This window comes from Mus pahari, chromosome 2 (assembly GCF_900095145.1).
Source record: "Mus pahari chromosome 2, PAHARI_EIJ_v1.1, whole genome shotgun sequence".
In the NCBI taxonomy this organism is placed as follows: Eukaryota; Metazoa; Chordata; class Mammalia; order Rodentia; family Muridae; genus Mus; species Mus pahari.
The window spans coordinates 55,773,925-55,791,626 of record NC_034591.1 but is presented as its reverse complement, the minus strand read 5'-3'; positions in this window follow the sequence as shown (position 1 = coordinate 55,791,626).

Sequence of the window (17,702 nt, the reverse complement as noted above, 5' to 3'; positions counted from 1 at the left end):
TCCTTTGAGGACCATCCCATCTGTATCTTAGCAATGTCCTGCTGTGGCATTCACAGGACTGACGTCAAATCTTTCTATGACTTACAGAGAGATGACACAGTTACTATGTTTAGTCTTGCAGGACATGAACACAGACTGTCTTTGTATTTATTTAGACCTCAGAGCAATTCCTAAACATTGTTTACTTCTCAGCATACACTTCTGGAAGCTTTACTAGATTGTACCTAAGAATGTAAATTGTTTTAAAGCAATTTATAGAAGGCTTTTGTTTACTCTTAGGATTCAAAATACCATTGTGTTGGTTTTATAGCATGGAAGTTTTCTTTAGTCTTTCACTATTAAAAATAATGTTCAGGCTGTTGTTTTGTAGTGAACATTTACTAGCTTGAGAATATTTTCACCTATTGTTAATTTCCTGAGAGTTCTTATCATAAACACACATGATTTTTAATTAATATTTTCAAATTATGACCCATAATTGTTTTTGCAATTTTTGAGGGAGAATAACATTTAAGGCTTTAAAATAAATTTTCATTTTTTATACTAACAAAAATATGTCAACAAGTTTATTAGCCTTCTAGAGACAGCATGCTTTAGTAAAGGATAGATCCTCTTTAATAAAACGCTGATCATTTGATATGAAAAGGCAACCATATTGACTTCATTTGCACTTTTATTAAGAATGAGACAGATTGAAAAGTTTTCTGTTTATTTTTGGGAATGAACTACTCCATGTCCTGATTAGTCTTACTTGTCAACTTGACATAGGCTAGGGCAGTGGTTTTCACCCTTGCTGCAGTACCTACACAGTCCATCATCTTGTGGTGATCCCCAACCATATGGCTATATTGTCACTACTTCATAATTGTAATTTTGTATGATTATGAACCATTATGCAAATATCTGATATGCAGGATAGCTGATATGCACCCCCCCAAAGGATCCCACAGGTTGAAAACCACCAGAGTTCCAGAGTCTTCTGAGAAGCAAGCCTGAGCTTAGGAATTGCTTTGATTAAATTGGACCCTGGGCATGTCTGAAGGGGACTGTCTTGTCCTGAGTATTAATTGACACAAGAAAGCCCAGCCCACTGTGGGTATCACCTTCCCTAATCTAGTGGTCCTGGGCTATCTAAGAAAGCTAGCTAAACATGAGACAATGAATGAGGAAGTTCACAAACATGGTCCTCCTGGCTTTCTACCTCAGGTTTCTGCTTGAGTTTCTGCCTTGGCTTCCCTCACTGGTTGACTGTGGTCTGGAAATGTTAGCCAAGTCACCTTTCTCCTTTCTTGTGTTACTTTTGGTCATGGTGTTTGTCCCAGTAACAGAATAAAACTAGAACAATATCTCAGGCCAATCTCCTGTGAGGTTAGTCTATTTACAAAATCTACTTATATATTAAGGATATTACCTTTTCTGCTTTATCTGTATAGCAATTATTTTCAAATTTTATTCCTAGCTTCATTGCAAGTAGTTTTATAGCATAGTCTTCAAATTTTTGAAAAGGCAAATATAAAAATCTTTTCCTTTATGGTTCTTTTTTGACTACTAAAGTTTTAAGTTCCTTAAAGTAGCTGTATTGAGAAAGAGTCTCAAATATTTGGTACGAAAAATAAATGGAACAGATGATAGTAGCCACTCAGTTCACAATGGTTTTGTAATCTACAGTGCCTTAAAAGAACTGTCTTTGAGATTAGTGGACATGAAATGTACTTTTACTCTCCTAACTTTTAAGAATTTAAATCATAATAGATTACATTTTTTTTCAGAAAGTAGATACCTTATAGGCAATTTAGAAGCAATTTTCTGAAACTCATATTTTTAAAAAGAAACATCACTGAGGCTGATGGAAATGATAGCAGCAATAGCAAATAAGATATGATGAATATCCAAATACTTACACGCTTATTATAGACCCTTCTCCAAATCTGGGAATGTATTTTCATTTATCTCTCCAGATCGAGATTGCCAGACCTGCAGTAAAGAGAATAATCACTCCTCCCTGGCACAGAAGCTCTTTCTGTTGACAGTAAGAGATGTGATCCCCAGATTCTCCACTCAAGGTTCTTGGCGATTCCAGGTAATAGTTTTCTTGCCCTGTTCTATGTGTCAATTTTAGATGCAGGCATTAGATCACCAGGACATATTATAGGAGTGCTTGAGAGATGGCTCCCCTTTTCTTTAATTTTAGTTACTATTAATGTTCTCACAAAGCAGCATTTTTCCTCTTTGGTTGTGTTAATTTTTCATGATTTTTAAGTTACAATAGTGAGTGAATATTTCAAAGTAGTTTGATAAATAACAATCATGACACATTGCTCACAATTTTCCTGTTGTACATATCTCACAGAAAATAGCATTGTAAATACAAAACTTATAAAAATATTTCATTTCTTTTAGATAATATATTTTTTCACGTAGCCAGAGAAAATTAAAACACCATGCCAGTTAAATTTTAAATTTGTCTCTAAAAATCAGTATAGAAGAAGGACATTGCCAATAGATAACATTGTCCTTAATAGATTATTGTATAATAATGACATTCACTTGTCTAGGACTGAAATTTCAACCAGAACAATAATCTTCTTGTGGCCTGTCTGTGAATAACACCATTCATTCTTCACAACTATCTCAAAAAACAAGTAGGCAATGGCCTAATAAGAAAAACACATTAAGATCTCAACTCTGATCTTGTCTCATTTTTCTTCAAATCTACATTTTAGGGTGAGCTGTAAATCCTAATGTGGCCTTTGCCACCTAGCTGACTCTACCTCCGATGGGTGCAGCCACATAAATTATTTGATGGAGAGAGTTAGGGGACTGATTGTTCCTGCACAGAGCTGACCTCCAAACCCAAGAACAGATTCAGGAATGCTATTCTTACTTGATCAATATTTACTGAGCAATTGATCTTATGGACAAATGTGAAAACAAATTACAGTTGTCTCCTGTTTGATTTTCTCAGTCTATAAAATTAGAGGATGGCTTTAAACAGTCAACAGATAGCTCACTCTTCCCTGATTCCTTGCATCTTGTTCTGATATTCTGTATTTTTAATTCATTGGTTACAGATGAGGCTGGAATTATTTTTAAAATACTTAATGTAAATGATAGACATAGTTATTTCTTATGCTTTCATAAACAACTATCATTTGTTACTCCTGGGAAGCTCGATAATAAGTACATAGGGAAGCATGATGTTCACAGACTATGACAGAGACTGACTTGGTGACAGTGAAAAGTCATCTTTTAATCTAAAGAATGTGCCAGGGATGGAGTTACTGATCAAAAAGTGGCCTCTGCTTAGACAGTGTCACAGATGAAATGCGGTAGATTAAAGCATAGACCAGGTGGCAAACACTGAAAGTTCACCCCCAACCTCCAAGAATCACTATCCTCTCAGAAGCAAGATATCCAAGATGACACCAGTGATAAATGGTATGCACATATAATACACACAGATCAGTGCACACATGCAATACTCACAGATCAGTATGCATATATAATACCAACAGATGAGTAAACCCATAGAATACACACAGATCAGTACATACATATAATACTCACAGATCAGTACACACAAAGAATACACACAGATCAAAACACATATATAATAACCACAAATGAGTACACACATAAAATACACACAAATCAGTACATACATACATACAATACACACAGATCAGTACACACAAAGAATACACAGATCAAAACACACATATAGTAACCACAAATCAGTACACACAGAATATAAACAGATCAGTACACACATAGGATACATAAAGTCCAGTACACACATGTAATACACACAGATCAGTACACACATATAATGCACACAGATCACACCATGAATTCAGATAGCATGGAAAAAATAGACTAGTAGGGACCAAAGCCTGACACTCAGGGTGTATGACTGTGTGATGATGAGAACATTCCAGTTGTCATGACTGCTTTTAATGATCAGTGGTCTCTGTCTTAGTGTGGTTCCAGCACTAGACCAGCCTTGTTCCCTTGTGCTTTCTGGTCCAGTTCTACCTAACCCACTGGTGGGCACTTCAGGGCAATTTATGCCCACAGTATGCAGCTCCTGATGGGGACTCTTAGAGCACTTCACTCCCACAGTACACAGCTCTAAGGCTTTATTTCACTTGGACTTTCCCTTGAAGGTCTGATTTTTACTTTAAATTGAAAAAAAAATCTTTCTGATCCTTGAGGCAATTCTTATAAGAAATATGAGTAGAGCTCTTGGGAATGAATAACTAAAATTGAAAACTGTTTTCTCTGGGAGATATCAACTCTTATTTTCAATAAGTTTGATTTTAAAACCTCAAGTAGCTTTACTGGAACATAGCTGAGAACATTTCTAAAGATGATTGATACCCTCTCCTCCTTAAATTATAATAAGTATGACAAGGAACTGGAAATTTAATTATAGCAAGCTACATTCTAGTTAGGGATAGTACATGGCAGAACTTTCTGGCTGGAGATAAATACTCATAAAACTAGCAGACTAGCTGTGAATGGGTACTTTGAAATAAGTAGAGAGATGTTGTCACTGCATCCTGTGGCCTGCCCAAGGAGCCTCATGGGGATAGAACTCTATGTGCCCTGCCATGCTGTGAACCTAAGTGGCATTCAGGTGTCATATCTCAGCAATCTTTGCTATCTTAGACTAACTTCTACAAAACTTACCTTATAAAATCAAATTTGTTGGCATTAGACTATTTAACATGTTGGAGTAGGAACACCCATGAACTCTAACTTTGACACTCCCCACCCCCAAACCCTAATTTTCTACCTGAGAATGCTCTCTTGAATCCAAAAGTACAGTGTGTTTCTTTCTTTATGGGAGGTGGAAGTAGTACGGGCTAAGTCATTTAACTCATTTTTAATAGGTAAATCAGGGAAATGGTGCCCACCTCAGACATCACGTGGCATGGTAAAATGGACAAATCTCCTTGACTGCTTTGGCAGGCATTTATGTAGGGGAATTGCCTTCCACTAACGGTGGTGCCCATTGCTTTCTTTGAGTTTACCAGAAGATCCTTTATTTAGTGTTAGGGCTGGCCCAGATGTTGCATTTTGAGCAAAACACTGACTTTAGGTACAGGACATTTAAGACTCAGCAAAACACACTCTGGAAAACTAGGCACTGTGGTTCCTATTATAGCCCATGCCTGTTCATAATGTCCAAGTATGCAACATGTACTAGATGCCTTTTCTCTTGCGCACCATGCTGAGAACTTTACAAACTTGTGTGGTTACTTTTTATCCTTAAATTATTACCCATATAAATGTAGACTATTTGCAGCAGTGACATGCACAGCTGTCTTTCAATAGCTACAGGATAAGGGGTGTAGGACCTCCTATTAAAAACATTAGTGCCGGGCAGTGATGGTGCACACCTTTAATCCCAGCACTTGGGAGGCAGAGGTAGGCGGATTTCTGAGTTTGAGGACAGCCTGGTCTACAGAGTGAGTTCCAGGACAGCCAGGGGCTACACAGAGAAACCCAGTCTCGAAAAACAAAACAAAACAAACAAACAAAAAATTAGTATTTTTATATAACTATCAAAATTCTTGAAAATAGTTCAACTCATTTCTAGATTGCTTACCTAATACAATGTAAATTCTGGATAAGTGGTGGTATGTATTATCAGGAAAAAAAAAAAAACGGATAAAACATCTAGGCCCATCTCTTACATTCAGAATGTTTTTCAAATATTTTCTTTCTGCAGTTTCCTGAATCTACAGGTGCACATTTAGAGAGCCAGCTGCATATATAAATATGGACTATATCAAAATAAAAGTTAAATTACTTGCTTAAGGTCAAATAACTAGAATAAAATGCTGGAGAGGACAAGAATGGTGACTACATTTAAGTGTCTACCATGTCTTAGGTGGACAAAAACTGTCCTTAAATAGTCCTTAAAGTTTACAAGCTATAGGCAAAGATATAATATATTCAAGGAAAGCCTTATACTTAAATAAAATGCTATAAAAGCCATAGTAGGAGCTATGGTGAAGGGTTGGATATAGGTAAAGAAATCAGGGCAGATGGATATCACTCACTATCCTGGAATTATTAAGTTGGGAGAATTGTCTAGGCAACATGCTAACAGGAGCACGGTCAAGGGTATTGGCGGTAGAAAGAATGATGCAGACAAGCATGGTTTGAAGTAGTGCAGCAAGAACAAAGTTTTATGTGAGTCTAAGAGGGTGAGGTAAGGAGGATGCAGGAGCTCAGCTCTTGCAGGAAATGCAGCTCCCAGAAATGAACTTTGCCATTGTAGGTTGTCAACAATAGAGCCTAGTTAGGAAGGTGATGTGTTCCAGTGCCTTCCATAAACACAGCTGTGGTTGCAGGTAAAAGACAGATGAGTAGGGTCAGGCTGGCATGATGAATTCAGGAAGGCTGTGTCTGCTGTGCAGTGCTGTCAGTAGAAATGTGGGAAATATAGATTTGACTGATTAGGAGGGCTTTGAAGTATGTGCTGTAAACATCACAGCAAAGCTTTTTCTATCTTTTGTGTAATCTAATAGGTGAAAGTTTTAAAAAGACTGCACCAAAGGAATGATCTTGTGTGAGAAATCAAGAAATCAATAATGCAGTGTTGGATACAGAGAGCATGAGGGTGTGTGTGTGTGAATTAGGGTAGACAACAGCTCACACTGGTCTGCTGCAGAGTGTGACAGCAAAGACTGAAAAAGTGGTGACATTCTTGTTTAGTCACATCTGTGATGATAATAGATGTTGAGATTATTGTTGAAACCAGGAGAGAGCAAGAGAACAGGAAGGCACTGACTGTGAAGTTCTAAACTTGAATTTTCTCCCTCAGGTGTTGGCAACTCAGGTTTTAGGTACCAGGGACACCTCAGAGTATGTCTCATGTTGGTGGGAGAAATCAGTGGTAATAAAGGTTTGGTGTCTTGCAAGACTAAAAGCATCTAAGCATGTCATAAACTTGATTGTGAGTCAATGTGATTGGAGCCTTTCCCTTCTTAGAGTTGGTGCTACAAGAGTCTAGTGAACTTAGATACACTTCAGAACATTTTGTGTTAGTCTGTATGGAGTTTTAATTTCCCCTTCATGCCTGGAATAAAGAGAGAGGTTCTAGATCAGTGTACCAATGTTAATTCATTGTGAAATTCACAAAGTCAGAGAAACTGCACCTAACATATCTGCCACCTAGCACTGCTCTAGAGAATCATCTTAGCCTGAACTTCATCTACCCAACAAGACAGGAATTTTAGAGATATAGACCCCAGAACAGAAAGAAAGAACATCCTCTATCGGTCTTTGTCTGGTGGACTGTGGGGAGCAGGAGCGGCCACAAGAGCCAAGATGGCACCCTGGCTCATTGCTGAGCCCCGTGATCCCTACTTACCAAGAACCTGAGCCTGCGCACCTGAACGATCCTGTGCTGTCTGCCTGATGAGTCACTGGCCTATCACTGAGCACCCTGCCTGCATGCAGGGCTCATGTTCAGAGCGTGCTGAGCGCTGATTGGATCCAGGAGAGGGGGGAGGGATAAGATCAGAGGACAGAGGGAAAAACAAAAGAGAAACTGGACTAGCTGGAGATAAAGCCAGAAGCTGCTTGAAACCCTCCTTGGCGTTCCTGTAGTCCACCCCCCCTCCCCTCCCCACATCTCTGCGGTTGGAGTGCAGGGTTGCGGCAGTGGACAAAGAAAGTGAAATGAAAGTCTCCAAGGGTCATGCCTAAGCTCCCAATGGCATACCTGGAAATAGTGATCTACCTCAATAGACAGTGTTCTTCCCAGAAGAGCTTTTATAAGAGCTTTGATAGTCTGGCTTCCCTGGAATTCACAAATGGATTCTAACATAGCGAATCACTTGGGGGTGTGTAGTTGAGGGTCCCCATGACATTTTACTTTGGTACTTGTAGCCTCTGATGCTGTAAAGCTTTTTATTAGAATGACAGCTTGGCAGGATGACGTCTGTGGATATGAGACTACTGTTATTTTCTAGCCTTCTCTGGTACTTGGCATTCCTGTGGACATCACACTGAACTTGGAGGTTGGAATGTTGTTGCACATAAGCATCGTCCACACTCCAGCCAACACTCTTTTGGTATGCTGAGTATTTTCCACTGGCACATACTTTGGACCTTGTTTGCATGAAGAGTTTTCCATTCAGTATTTAGTGCTGGCCTCTTATGTATGTCCTTTTCCTTGTATAAAGAAAAATTTAATTGGCAAGTAATCATATAAACTTGTACCATAGAAATACTGTAGAGATTCAGCATCGTTTATATATAAATTTGGATTATATTTAAATATCTTAATGGAAATCACAGTCAGATAATTCAAAGAACATAAAATGTCTTCTATAATAGTATCTGTCCTTAAAAGCACTATCTCATCATGGGATTTATATGATGGTTTCTATATTAAATGAGTGTTTCCATCCAGTGAATATTTAACACACAAAGTAGTAGAAGAAAATAAGGAACTGCCTTCTTTTGCCACAACAGGCATTTAGGAATCTTTGCAGCTGGTATAACAACTGGCAATTCCCAGTAATGTAGAAAATTTAACATCTACATGCTCAAGAAGTGATGTTCATCTGTTGAATTTAGTCTCCTAACTGGTATCTGTAATCTAATCATAAAACTTAGAATCTTTCTCATCCTGTCTGAAATTTTAATGATTTGATTATTCCTTGCTTCTCTGAAGTTTCCAATAGCTTCAAACATCCTCTATGTATGCGAAGGGCATGGCCAGCTTTGCATTCTGATTCTGGACCAAGTATTAATTATGACAAACTGTCTCATTATCGAGTGAATTCACATTCACAGAATACTTGGTATGTCCTGATTCTTCATCCAAAGCCTGTGGGAAATTTTCCTCTATACTAGGAAAAAGCTGAGGGTAGCAGATGACACCAAAGAAGAAAATGATTACATATCTGTTTGTTTGTTTGTTTCAGAAATAATAACATATGAAAACCTTCAGGTAATAGAAGCACTTTTAAAATTGTATTTTTTAACTACGTGTGTCTTTCCTGTACTGTTTTTCACATTAAGGAATATTGCATTATTATGTAATTTTTATTAAATAATTTCTAAAAATAATTGTTACCCTTGAAAATAGCAAGCAGGGAAAATCACAACACAATTTAAAAATACGCATGAATGGCCAGGTATCCTGGCACACATACACTTAATCCCAGCACTAGGGAGACAGAGCTCTCTGTTTGCACTGCCAGCTGCAGGCTAGTCAGTGGAAGATCTAAAGCAAGTAAATAGGTAAATACATAGTAACAAGGCTGAGGAAAAACAACTTCTGCTACTACCTCACCAAACATTTACAAAGATTACCTTCAAAACACCTTTAGTTTAAAGGTTTTAGCAAAAACATCCCCAAATCAAGAAACTATGTGCATATGAGAAAAAAAATACAATCAACTGTGAAGAGAAGTGATGTTCTTTTAAAACTTTAATGCCACTCCTTTGAAATAATTTAGGAATAGGCTTTTTTTCTTCTTTTTTTTTTAAATTCCTAGGCTGTTTACTGCAACATGGTTTCCCTCCCCATTTTTTATTATCATTTCATTCTTTATTTTATTTCTTGTGATTTTTTTTTCTCCTGCAAGTTTGAGTACATCATGGCTTATCACTAGACCATATACAGTTGAGAGAAAAAAATGGCTTTATTCAGCCACCAAATAGTTGACCTATAAATGACTCCTTTCTTAACTATCCCAAACCAGTGAATCACAAGACAAAAATTATCTGTAATTTGACTTGTTAAGCATGATGGCAGATGTATGTTTTATGTCTGGTTTGTATATTTAGAGTAAAAATGACTCCTAAATTCTGTGTTATTTATAGCTGCAAAGTCAAAAAGAATGGGAATATATTTGGAAAGGGTATGTTAAGAAATCATTAGTTTTTCCTTTTTTCCCCTCAAGATATTTGAGCTAGCATTAAAGTGTTGCATACTGTGCGTGCAGTAGTTTCCTGATGTTGATGGGAACCATTTTGAGGACATACATCTATAAATGCTGAATATTTATGCATTGGGAAGTGATCTTGGACTTGGACATGTTTATCTACCATGATGCAAGGCAAATCCATGGGATGTGGGGAAGACTTACAAGGTTCTGGAAGGCTCTTGGTGGAAGATAGGTGATTGAAACCAGGACTCCAACAGCTGGAAATAATTATTTAGTGAATTAGAAAGAGGGCAGAGTAGAGGCTGTACTTTGATGCTATTCAGCTAAACTCTAGTGTCCAATGCTTCTTATGGTAAAATTAAAAATTCTTTTGAAAGTTCATGTAGAAAGGTTTTGCCTCAGGAAACTGCTAATAAACGCAAGGGAAAATTATGTGCTCCTGCATGTATACGTAAATGTGTATGTGTATATGTATGTATATGAAACATTATATTATAGTATGCACATGTGTATTTATGTACCTGCACAGATGTGGCTAACCTGAGTAGTTGGGTTGTTTGTTAGTTTGTTTGTTTTTATAAAGATATTTTCTTTATTTACATTTCAAATGTTATTCCCTTTCCTGGTTTCCCATGGAAAAACCCCCTCCCCCTCTAACCCTTCTCCCCTCTGCTCACCAACCCACCTACTCCTTCTTCCTGGCCTTGGCATTCCCTTATATTGGGAATGCATAGAGCTTTCACAGGACTAAGGGCCTCTCCTCTCATTGATGACTGACTAGGACATCCTCTGCTATATATGCAGCTGGAGCCATGAGTCTCACTTTGGTTGGTGGTTTAATCCCTGGGAGCTCTGGGGGTACTGGTTAGTTCATATTGTTGTTCCTCCTATGGGGCTACAAACCCCTTCAACTCCTTGGGCCCTTTCTTTAGCTCCTTCATTGGGGACCCTGTGCTCAGTCCAATGGATGACTGTGAGCATCCACTTCTGTATTTGTCAGGCACTGTCAGAGCCTCTCAGGAAACAGCTATATCAGGGTCCTGTCAGCAAGCATTTGTTGGCATCCACAATAGTGTCTGGGTTTGGTGATTGTAGATAGGATGGATCCTCAGGTGGGGCAGCCTCTGGACGGTCATTCCTTCAGTCTCTGCTCCACACTTTGTCTCTGTAACTCCTTCCATGGGTATTTTGTTCCCCCTTCTAAGAAGGATTAAAGTATCCACACTTTGGTCTTCCTTCTTCTTGAGTTTCATGTGATTTGTGAATTGTATCCTGGGTATTCCAAGCTCCTGGGCTAATATCCACTTATCAATGATTCATACCGTGTTTATTCTTTTGTGACTGAGTCACCTCACTGAGAAAGATATTCTCAAGATCCATCCATTTGCCTGAGAATTTCATGAACTCATTGTTTTTACTAGCTGAGTAGTATTCTATTGTGAAAATTTTCTTTATCCATTCCTCTGTTGAGGGACATCTGGGTTGTATCCAGCTTCTGGCTATTCTAAATATGGTTGCTATGAACATAGTGGAGCATGTGTCCTTATTACATGTTGGAACATCTTTTGGGTATATATACCCATCAGTGGTATAGCTGGGTCCTCAGGTAGTACTATGTCCAATTTTCTGAGGAACTACCAGACTGAATTCCAGAGTGGTTGTTCTAGCTTGCAAAACCACCAACAATGGAGGAGTGTTCCTCTTTCTATACACCCTCAATAACATCTGCTGTCACCTCAGTTTTTGAAACTAGCCATTCTGACTGGTGTGAGGTGGAATCTCAGGCTTGTTTTGATTTGTATTTCCCTGATGATTAAGGATGCTGAACATTTCTTTAGGCGCTTCTCAGCCATTCGGTCTTCCTCAGTTGAGAATTCTTTGTTTAGCTTTGTATCCCATTTTTTAAAAGGGTTATTTTTTTCATCTGGAGTCTAGCTTCTTGAGTTCTTTGTATATATTGGATAATAGCCCTCTATCGGATGTAGATCTGGTAAAGATTTTTTTTTCCCAATCTATTGGTTGCCTTTTGTCTTATTGACAGTGTCCTTTGCCTTACAGAAGCTATGCAATTTTATGAGGTCCCATTTGTTGATTCTGATCTTACAGTGCAAGCCATTGGTGTTCTGTTCAGGAAATTTCCCCCTGTGCCCATATGTTCCAGGCTCTTACTCCCACTTTCTCCTCTATAATTTTCAGTGTCTCTGGTTTTATGTGGAGGTCCTTGATCTATTTGGACTTGAGCTTTGTTCAAGGAGATAAGAATAAATCAATTTGCACTCTCCTACATGCCAACGGCCAGTTGAGCCAGCACCATTAACAAATGCTGTCTTTTTTCCATTGGATGGTTTTATTTAGCTCCTTTGTCAAAGATAAGTGACCATAGGTATGTGGGTTCACTTCTGGTTTTTCAATTCTATTCCATTGATCTACCTGTCTGTCACTGTACCAATACCATGCAGTTTTTATCACAATTGTTCTGTAGTACAGCTTGAGGTCAGGCATGGTGATTCCACCAGAAGTTCTTTTATTGTTGAGAATAGTTTTCAGTATCCTAGGTTTTTGGTTATTCAAGATGAATTTGCAAAATGCTCTTTCTACCTCTGTGGAGAATTGAGTTGGAATTTTGATGGGGATTTTATTGAATAGATAGATTGCTTTCAGCAAGATGGCCATTTTTACTATATTAATCCTGCCAATCCATGAGCATGGGAGATCTTTCCATTTTCTGCGATCTTTCTCAATTTCTTTCTTCAGAGACTTGAAGTTCTTATCTTACAGGTCTTTCACTTGCTTAGTTAGAGTTACACCAAGATATTTTATATTATTTGTGACTATTGCTATTGTGAAGGGTGTTGTTTCCCTAATTTCTTTCTCAGCCTGTTTATCCTTTGTGTAGAGGAAGGCCACTGATTTGTTTGAGTTAATTTTATATCCAGCTACTTCACTGAAGTTGTTTATCAGGTTTAGGTGTTCTCTGGTGGAATTTTTCGGGTCACTTAGGTATAGTATCATATCATCTGTAAATAATAATCTTTTGACGTCTTCCTTTCCAATTTGTATCCCCTTGATCTCCTTTTGTTGTCTAATTTCTCTGGCTAAGACTTCAAATACAATATTGAATAGGTAGGGAGAAAATGGGCAGCCTTGTCTAGTCCCTGATTTTAGTGGGATTGCTTCAAGTTTCTCTTCATTTAGTTTGATGTTGGCTACTGATTTGCTCTATATTGCTTTTACTATGTTTAGGTATGGGCCTTGAATTCCTGATCTTTCCAAGAATTTTATCATGAAGGGGTGTTGGATTTTGTCATATGCTTTCTCAGCATCTGATGAATTTATCCTATGGTTTTTTCTTTGAGTTTGTTTATATAGTGGATTACGTTGATGGATTTCTGCATACTGAACCATCCTTGCACCCCTGGGATGAAGCTTACTTGATCATGTTGGATGATCCTTTTAATGTGTTTTGGATTTGGTTTGCAAGAATTTTATTGAGTATTTTTGCATCTATATTCATAAGGGAAATTAGTCTGAATTACTCTTTCTTTGTTGGGTATTTGTGTGGTTTGGTTATCAGAGTAATTATGGTTTTATAGAATGAATTTGGTAGAACACCTTCTGTTTCTATTTTGTGGAATAGTTTGAGAATAATTGGTATTAGGTCGTCTTTGAAGGCCTGCTAGAACTCTGTACTAACCCCATCTGGTCCTGGGCTTTTTTTTTTTTTTTTTGGTTGGGAGACTGTTAATGACTACTTCTATTTCTTTGGGTGATATGGGACTGTTTAGATCATCAATATTATCCTGATTTAACTTTGGTACCTGGTATCTGTCTAGAAAATTGTCCATTTCATCCAGACTTTCCAGTTTTGTGGAATATAGGCTTTTGTAGTAGGATCTGATGATTTTTGGATTTCCTTGCTTTCTGTTGTGATGTCTCCCTTTCCATTTCTGATTTTGTTAATTGGGATATTGTCTCTGTGCCCTCTGGTTAATCTGGTTTATCTATCTTGTTGATTTTCTCAAAGAACCAGCTCCTGGTTTTGTTGATTCTTTATACAGTTCTTGTAGTTTCTACTTGGTTGATTTCAGCCCTGAGTTTGATTATTTCCTGTCTTCTACTCCTCTTGGGTGTATTTGCTTCTTTTTGTCCTAGAGCTTCAGGTGTGCTGTCAAACTGCTAGTGTGTGTTCTCTCTACTTTCTTTTTGGAGGCACTCAGAGCTATGAGTTTTCCTCTTAGCACTGCTTTCATTGTGTCCATAAGTTTGGGTATGATGTGGCTTCATGCACAGATGTGGCTAACCTGAGTAGTTTTGGTTTTTTTGTTTTGTTTTGTTTTGTTTTGTTTTTTTAAATAAACTTACCACTAGCTGTGCAGTGGAGACACATGCCTTTGATCCCAGCACTTGAGATGCAGAGGCAGGCAGATTTCTGAGTTCCAGGACAGCCAAGGCTACACAGAGAAACCCTGTCTCAGGAAACAAAACAAAACAAAACAAAACAAACAAACAAAAAAACCCTTACCACTAGCTAGAGTTATCTAGGAAGAGGAACCTCTGTTGAGAAAAAAATTCTATTAGATTATGACTGACATGGGATGTGTTTGGGTGAGATGTTCTATAGATATCTGTTAGGTCTATTTGTCTGTTTAGTTTTTGTCTTAATAACCTGTCCATTGGTGAGAGTGGGGTTTTAAAATCTCCCACAATTAATGTGTGGGGCTAGTTATGTGGTTTAAGCTTTAGTGGTTTTTCTTTTATGAATGTGGATACAAAATATGCCCTGCCTAAAAGATACTCAGGGTTGTAAGATAGAACAGAGATTGAGGGAATAGCCAGCCAATGACTGGCCCACCTTGAGTCCCATCCCATGGGAGAGAGCCAACCACTGACACTATTATTGATATTCTTTCATGCTTGAGGACAGGAACCTAGCATAACTGCCTCCCGAGGGCTTCATCCAACAGCAAATGGAAACATATATAGATATTCACAGCCAGATGTAGCAGAATTTTCCCCTAATTAATTGATTGGATAATAAAGACAATAAGAACCCAATCACTGGGCTTGGAGGAGGCGGGCCTTCCGGGTCTGAGAGAGGAAGAAAGGAGGTAAGAGAAATGCCCCCTTTTTGGAAGGTGAGATGGAGCAAAAGGAGGCACTGTGTAGACTGGAATCTGCTAGATTCGGGTGTCAGAATCCACCAGAATCCACCAGTGGAAGATTTCTAACATAGAATAGATGATGAGTTTAGGACGATAGATTCCACACCCAGCACTTGTATTATCTGTTGATTCTAAAATCAGATTGTCTGGTGTTTTCCATTTCGTGGCAACTCAACTGAGCTCCAGGGGAAAGATAATCACAGCAGAGTGTGGTTTGGCAAGAGTGTGCCCCCAGCTAGCAGCAGAAATTTGGGAGTGTGGAGCAGTTTGGCAACAGCTAGCCATGGGGACTGAAAGAGTGATTTCGGAGCTCTGGAGAGGCAGAGCCAACGTTGGTGGGAGAGACATTGACAACGAAAAACATGTCTCTGTCTTGGGCTATGCATGGGGCTGCAGGGGTCAAGCCTTCAGTATCATGGTTTGTTTTTCATAATTACATGCTATAGCCAGACATCAGGAAGAGTGAGGGACATGGCTCCAGCTTCATATGTAGGAGAGGATGGCCTTGTCATGCATCAATGAGAAGAGAGGTCCTTGGTCCTATGAAGGCTCCATAGATAACCCAGTGTAGGGGGAATTGAGGGCAGGGAGGTGGAAGTGGGTGGGTGGGTGGATGTGTGGGTGGAGGAACACCCTCATGGAAGCAGGAGGAGGGAGGATGTGATAGGGTGTTTCCCGAAGGGAGGGAAACTGGGAAACGGGATAACATTTGATATGCAAATAAAGTAAATATCCAATAAAAAATCAGAATTTGAATAAAACATTTCATGTTTTGAATTCCCCCCCCCCAAAAAAAAGAGGGGAACAGAATCGAGAGAGCCAGAGGGGACAAAAACACACAAGAAGACCTACAAAGTCAACTAACCTGGGCCCATGGAGTCTCTTTACAGAGACTGCACCACCAACTAGAGCATATGCATTGGCTAGACCTAGACCTCCTACATTCGTAGCAGATGTACAGCTTGGATTTTTAAGTGAGTCCCCTAACAAGTGTAGTTGTGCTTTCTCTGACTCGGTTGCCTGCCATTGGATTCCCTGGACTGTTTGGTTGGGCTTCAGTGGGAGAGGAAGTGCTTAGCCCTATTGGGACTAAAGTCCTAAGGTGGGGTGGCGTGCACAGGAAGCTTCCCCTTTTCTGAGGATAAAGGGAGGAGGTAACGGGGGAGGGATTCATAAGGGTAGGACTGGGAGAAAAGGCCAGGGCTGCAATTGTGATATAATGTAAATAAAATATATCATGAAAGAAGAAAAAATTGTAAAAATAACTTCAAAATAAGTGGAAAAAATAGAAGAAAGAAAGAAAGAAAGAAAGAAAGAAAGAAAGAAAGAAAGAAAGAAAGAAAGAAAGAAAGAAAGAAAGAAAGAAAGAAAGAAAGAAAGAAGACTGATAAAGCCAGGAGGGCCAAGTTGGTAAATAGCAGTCTTCCTTTCTGGTTCTTACCTTGAATTCCTGCTTTGGTTTCTTTCAGTTTTGGGCTATAAACCTTAAGCCAAATAAACCATTTCCTTCCTAAATTGCTTTTGGTCATGGTGTTTTGTTTTTGTTTGTTTGTTTGTTTGATTTTCACACAAATGGAAAACTAAGACAGAAATTGGTACAAGGAGTAGGATATTGCTGTGAAAGATATGGCCATGTTGTTCTGTGGAGGATTGTGGAAGGAGTTTGGAACTTGTCCTGTGAAAAAACTTGACAGGCTGTTTTGTGGGCATTTGAAAAATTTAACAAGTTCTAAGAGCACTGTTGAGTTTTCATTTTGTTTTGATCTGATCTGCCCTGGTTCTTCTTTCTTTGAGTAAGAAAAAAAATTATACACACATGTATAAGTGTAATTGATATACATATATTTAATATTTTATAGGAGCACACAGATGAAAATAGTTGGATTTTTAGAGAGACTTTGGAGTTTTAGAGCTACTCAATATTTTTAAGTGACTGAACTGTTAAGGTGTTTAAATTTTCTTTCAAGACTGGGATTTTTCATGCTTACTATATTTTAAATTTTATATTGTGATATCAGTATTAACATAATATTTTGAGTATACAAAACCGAAATTTTATGTTTTAATAGTAACATATTGGTAGGTCAAGTTCACAAAGGTCTGTTGTTCTTGTTAGTCTTTTGTGACCTTGACACTAGCTAGAGATATCTGGGAAGAGAAACATTAGTTGAGAAAATGCTTGTATCTGATTGGCCTGTAGATAAGTCTGCAGGACATTTTCTTAATTAGTGATCAATTTGGAGGTTTTAGCCCACAGTGGTTAGTACCACATCTGAGTAGATGGTCCTGTGTGGCATAAAAAAGCAATCTGAGCATCCAATAGGTAGAAATCCTGCATAGCTTTTGCTTCAGCTCTGCCCCATGTTCCTGCCTTGAGGTCCTGTCCTGGCCTCCCTCAGTGATGATGTATAAGCTGTAAACCAAATAGTTTCCTCTTCGAGTTGCTATTGATCACTGGATTTTACCACTGCAATAGAAATCTAAGACAGTATTTATTGTGGTAGTTTGGGTGAAAAATGGGGCCATAAGCCCATAGGGAGTGGCACTATTAGAAGGTGTGGCCTTGTTGGAGTAGGTGTGGCTTTGTTGCAGGGAACTGTGTCTACAATATGAGAAGCCC